Genomic DNA, 6,000 nt, shown 5'->3' on the forward strand with positions numbered 1-6,000 from the left:
AGAATGAAAAATGCATTAAATACACTATTGCAATGGCTGCTGTCTCCTCTTGTTATTTTTCTTTCGAACTTGCGCTTTCTGATTTCAAGTGAATAAACATTTTTTCTCTTTGCAAAATCGAATTCCTTGAATTTCTACAAAAAGCAGCAAGTTCGATAGTCTGTTTGCTAASAGTTTGGCTGGCAATTTTATATATTACATAAGTCAATGGGTTGAAGGCGCCCGGCGCACTCCTGAAGCTAATTTTTTTTATTTCAAAAACAGAAAAGAGTAACTGGCGTATGCGGAGACTAAACTCTCGTTTGGTGTTTGGCTAAAAAGTCAGCCGCAATCATGCTAGAATGAAACGACGTATTGAGAACTTTTGATACAAATCTAGCCTTGATATGCTTCATACCCTTCTGATGCCCTCACGACGATTTACAAGTACATTTCCTTAAATTTTTCGATGTTATAGACATTAACAGAAGTAGATAGACAACTCGTGTGAGGCAAGTTTYCGAAGAATTCACGGTCCTCACTAAATGTTTTGTGCCGGTAAAATAATCGTTTTCGTGAAAAATTGAAGTGTTTGTGATAAGGTGTGTTAGACTTCTTGCACTTTAGACATACATTCTACGATTTAAAAGCCGTGATTTCATTCGAAATACAAAATTTAAAGCAAACTCGTTTTACATTTTTTTTCCATGGGAAAAATTGTTTAGCACACCTTTGCGTGGTAAGTTGCAAAACACAACCTTATTCATAGCGATCATAATTGGATCATAATTTACATAAAGTTGAAAAAAAGTTTTACTATCTAGGAAAAACATATTTTTGGATTCCGTGTCAAGCTTGATCTTGAGTTTAGACATTTAATATTAATGAAGATCGACTTAGATTATTTTTCCTCCCAGTAATGTTTGAGTTTTCCATTCTCAAAAGATAAATAGTTACTTATTTGGCTCAGGAAACTTATCAGCTAAAAAACAATAATTAATCTGCCATTTTATTTGTGGTCTCACATGCATAGTTTATGAACATCTTCGAATTATAGCGTCTCATCTATTCTTTTAAGAATATTTCAGCCAGATTTTTAGGTGCAGTGTTAAGTCCGGAGATACATTCAACTTGACCATCTACGTAAAATCAAAAAAAAAAAAAAAAAAAAAAATCTCCAAAATTCTTTGGAAACGGCGGTCATTGCTAAGACCCCTTTTATTCACAACTAAAGTTGTTATACCAGCCTCTGCTTTGCCTCATCAAAACCACAAATAATTATTTGGAATTATTTCATAATTGAAGTAATTGAATCCGATGACTGTAAATATATACAATTGTAATTAAAATATCAAGTAGAAAGTAAAGAGCAAAAATTAATATAGGCAAATATTAAAAATAATACATATGCCCGCATCAAATAATAGCAAGAGAAGCGGCAAGACAGCAGACCATTAAAACAAATTGACCAACTGCTTTAAAGGATATATATAAATATATACCATATATAATATATATTCACTTTCAATTTGGCTTGCGGTGCTTCGGTGAATGTAATTATGTTTGCGCAATTACTTCGACTAAATATGAAATTTGGTAGGCAAGTTTTGGTGAAATAAGTACTGTAAATGCATTTCGTTTTAATTATGTACAAATCTCCTTAATGTTGTATTAGCTAAGTGTTTAAGCGATAAGCCGCTTCCATTTGTGTATATGTGTGTAATACTCGCATTATCTGCGCTTCTGGCGCAACTACTTTAATGATTACTTTATTTTTATATTTCACTAACACAAACACTTGAGTATTAGCAACAAATATACAATACASATGTAGCAAGAGCGAAGCAGACAGGCGCTGCTACAAGTGGGATGCCTGGTGATTCTAAATCGCCTGCGGGCGGAGCAATTCAAATAAATTAAAGAGAAAACTGTCTGTGTTAAACTGCGAAAAATGTGTTTCAATTTCTTACAACGGAAGTTCATTAAGGTTGGTATTAGTTCTTAATTTATTAAACGTCCTATCAACTCGCAAAGCGCATTCCCTTACTACTGATCAGTCAGTAACAACCAGTAATTGTAGGAAATTCCTCAAATATAACCTGTTGTTGCGAATAAATGACGCTTGAGAGGCTAAAGMTTAATTTAAGTGAATGAGTCTTGCTGTTATAATATTCAGTTGATATTTATGATGCTGGAATCATGAGTTGCATATTGTCAACTTAAATCTCGGGTGCGCCAAACACAAAGGATTATTGGAGCTGCTTGTCGTCAGTAAAATATACCATCAGGATTGGTGGCATGATGATATACTAAGAGACGATTTTTGGAGTCTACGAAGTGAAAAACTAATYCCAATCAATAGAGACACTAGAAAAGTAGACCGAAAGGGGACAGCAAACGATGTCATATTTTTTCCCACTCTTTTGAAATTTTTTTTCCATTTCTTCATGAATAGATCCAACAACAAGTCCAAATTATTAAAATTTACTACCGAAATTCGGAGTTAGTGGCCTCAATTCTAACAGCGCTGCATTCAATTTATGGTCGTCATAATCGTCCTGTTTGATCAACAATTSAGCGYCTAGTGGAAAAATTTSAGTTGAATTGAAATGCACAGTACAAAATGTTGCCGTACCAGTGAGACAAAGAAGTGCYCGTAGTGTYGATATTATTYCTGTGTCAGGCAGCAATCTCCACATACTCCAGGAGTTCCATTGTATTCCGAAAAAATTAGGGCTTCTTGCGGTTTTTGGCCCGCGGCGTCATTGAACGGTACTTGTTCCGTGATGATCAAAATCGTCAGGTTACTGTGTACAGGAATCACTACCGCTCAATGATAACCGAATATTTTTGGCCCGAATTAAATGATATGGACTTGGATAATATGTGGTTCTAGCAAAACCGGCGCTACAACCCATACAGGCCACATTCATGGTACCCCAGATCTGGCCCCTGTGTCTTTATGTGATCCCAAAACTGAATATCCAAATCCATATACCAATAGAGTGAACTATAATAATGTTCATGAAAATCAAGCGAGCTACATAAATGAGAAGTTCATTAATTAAGTTCCAAACTGAGCACTGATATCTTCATCCTCATTCTTCTTTCTTTAATATAATCCAGAAGCATGAAAGCGCAAAGTGCTTTATATATTATAAGTGTAGCGAGTTTTAATTAGTTCAAACATCAGCTTAAAAATGACTGAACTATACCAGTGTACCCTAGTGTAGGAATATGAATGCAGTTAGCACTTTACTTGCGAACGTGTGTGAATTTATAGTTCAAGCGCAATCATCAAAGCACCCAATTCCAGCATTAACTACGAAGGAGTTTGAGGAAGCTTCCTGCCAYAAGCTACGTTGAGTAAGCAATCGTAATTATTATCTTGACACGGCTGCCGCGGTTGGGTTTTGTGTAGCAAGTGTGTCGGCGATCTATCATAATTGYAACACTGAAATTAAAGGAAACGCCAAACAAGCCCACACAAGGCGGAGCGCGTAMAATCCACTTGGCAGCTGCACATAATCGTACGGTTAAAGTGCGACAATGCARCAAAGCTCTTGCACAAAATGGACGAGAAAGAGCGCGCGCACTTGCAATGTTGCACTGTGCGGCAACGTGTGGCAAGTGCATAACATCCGCACATGCGGCGGAAAGTAGTGCAAGCACATAATTTCGCGGAGTTGCTCGGTGCAAAGGYCTGCAAAAACAACAAATGCAACAACTATATGACCATAAAAGTTGAGAGGAGAATAAAAAAGGGAGCAGCGAATAAAACCGCTTCACAACTGGGAACCCGATCGATTTTCGCATTGCTGTCGGCGCCGGCTGGCGAGGTGGCAAGGCTGCACAGCAGTGCCACAATAATGTGGAAATGTTGTGAAATCGTGTTCGGGAAAAAAGCAGCGTAACGGCGCTTGCGGAAGGTGAGACGTTGATGGCAGAATTGTTGTGGAGGTAATCGTTGGGGCTTTGCTGACTTATTGCGGCAGCTACTGCTTGGTTAACACTTTATTTAGGTCTGGCAGCTACAACGAGACATATTCGCACTTCGTTTTTTTATTTTTGTGTGATTCGCCGTTATTTTTATTGCATAGCCTACATTGTGCTGTGAACTTTTTCCATCAGCACACTTTCCGTTTGCCCCGGCTGTGCGATTAAGCAGTGTAAATTCAAAATTTCATTAAATTTTTATAGRAAATCCGTTGCTCCTGTCTACTTAYGGTCTTATCCTTATTGTTGGTATGATTCTGAGTGACACRGAGTGAGCTGAAATTGTTAAAGAGTGATGATKTGTTATTTGGGAACGACGATGGTTTGGTATCTGCAGCTTTTCTGAACACTTATCGAAGCAAAGGGTTCGCAGCGAAGCAAATATTGAAGTTTGAGCCACGTTTTCGTTTTGTTAAATTAATTAAATATGCCTTTAGGGCGAATTGCTCGAGCGCCGTCGTTTTCGTCACCACTTTCGTGGAGTTCAATCTAACTTATCCCACCAAAAGCAGGCAAAAAACACAAAAGTCACACAAAGCAGAAAAAGTGTAATTTCTAAWTGCAACACTAAAAGTCATTCAAACGAATTTATTGCGTACCTTAACCCCCGATTTCCTTATGAATGTTTATACGCAAATATCGCACGYARTGCGATTTAAAGCAAACCACGCAATGCCTTAAGCAAGGAACGTTCAGCAGYGGCTGCTTGCATTTGGTGAGCGAAATTGATTCGGCGACTATTTCCGCTTCGTTCGTGTAGCTAGGCGATCGGCAGCGCCTACTGGTCATTTACCTCTTGTCGTTGGCAAAGCAATCAATTGCATTGCACTTGCCTTTCATTCTGGATGCTATAATTCAAAGGCTCTCACTCTCCCTCACCAACTTGTAATCGGTGTTCGTGGTAATCTACCATTTTGTTATAAACATTCGCCTGCCTTTGTGTTTACCACTTAATGTGGGCGTACACATTGCCTAAATTTATTGTTTCGCAAGTCATTGCCTGCCTACCTACACACAAACTCATTTGAATAAAGCCTACTTGTAGGGGCACCAAATTTATAAGTCAGCTTATGTAATCACGTGTTTGAAATCTCAATTATAAGCCTGGATCAGACAGGTGTTTTATGTGCACACTTGAAGGGCTCGAGGCGTGCTTTGCTTCCAATGCCTTGCAACGCCTGAATGCAATCAATTCCTGGGAGTTGCCAAGGGCTATTTCTTGATTACTTTTGTTTGTATATTGTTTCCTAGCACTTGTGTATAAACAAAGCCGACCACAGTGGAATATGGCTGCAATAACTTTCATTGACATGAACAACAGTAGAAGCCACCAATAACCACAATTCAAATGGGAATATAGCTTTACTCGCTTACTATTGTTTAGGCTACCAACGTGGAAACGTATCTCATCGAACCCGTCATCTCAGCTTATTCAAACACTCCTCATATGTATGTGACTATTAAGATTTCCTCCTGTTTTTCATTGCAATCTATATACATACTCTATATTCATTAGCAAAGGATTTCCAAAATTTCAGCTATTAAGTATTATAGTGTAAGCAGCAGCATTAGTAGTGTTTTATAAAATAGCCGTATAACTAAAAGCTAAAAGGTGCCAAGAGGTGCCAGGAGTACTAACTCACGGTGTTAGAAATATTGGGTAGTCGAAAAAGTATTTTCGTATTTTGTCAATAGATATCGTTGCAGTCGTATATCCCCAGTGCTACCAATCATACTATATAGTGTTGGAAAGGTAAAAAGGAGAGGCTTCATTTAACCAATTTTAAAAATAAAATTCGAGAAAAAGGTTACAGCTGTTCAAAAATTAGTAAAAACAATGAAGAACCTCGCTCTATTTTGAAATTTTTGTATAAAAAAGGGAAGAATGCCAAGCAAGCCACCAAAGAAATTTGTGAAGTTTACGGAGACAGTTCGTGTAGTAGAACAATGGTTCGCTCGCTTCCGTTCCAGAAATATCGTTGTTCGTTTCGTTGAAAAAGTCGACGAAATTATGGAAAAGATTGA

The sequence above is a fragment of the Bactrocera latifrons genome, unplaced genomic scaffold (assembly GCF_001853355.1).
Source record: "Bactrocera latifrons isolate USDA-ARS-PBARC rearing strain unplaced genomic scaffold, ASM185335v1 scaffold_11, whole genome shotgun sequence".
NCBI classification, from domain to species: Eukaryota; Metazoa; Arthropoda; class Insecta; order Diptera; family Tephritidae; genus Bactrocera; species Bactrocera latifrons.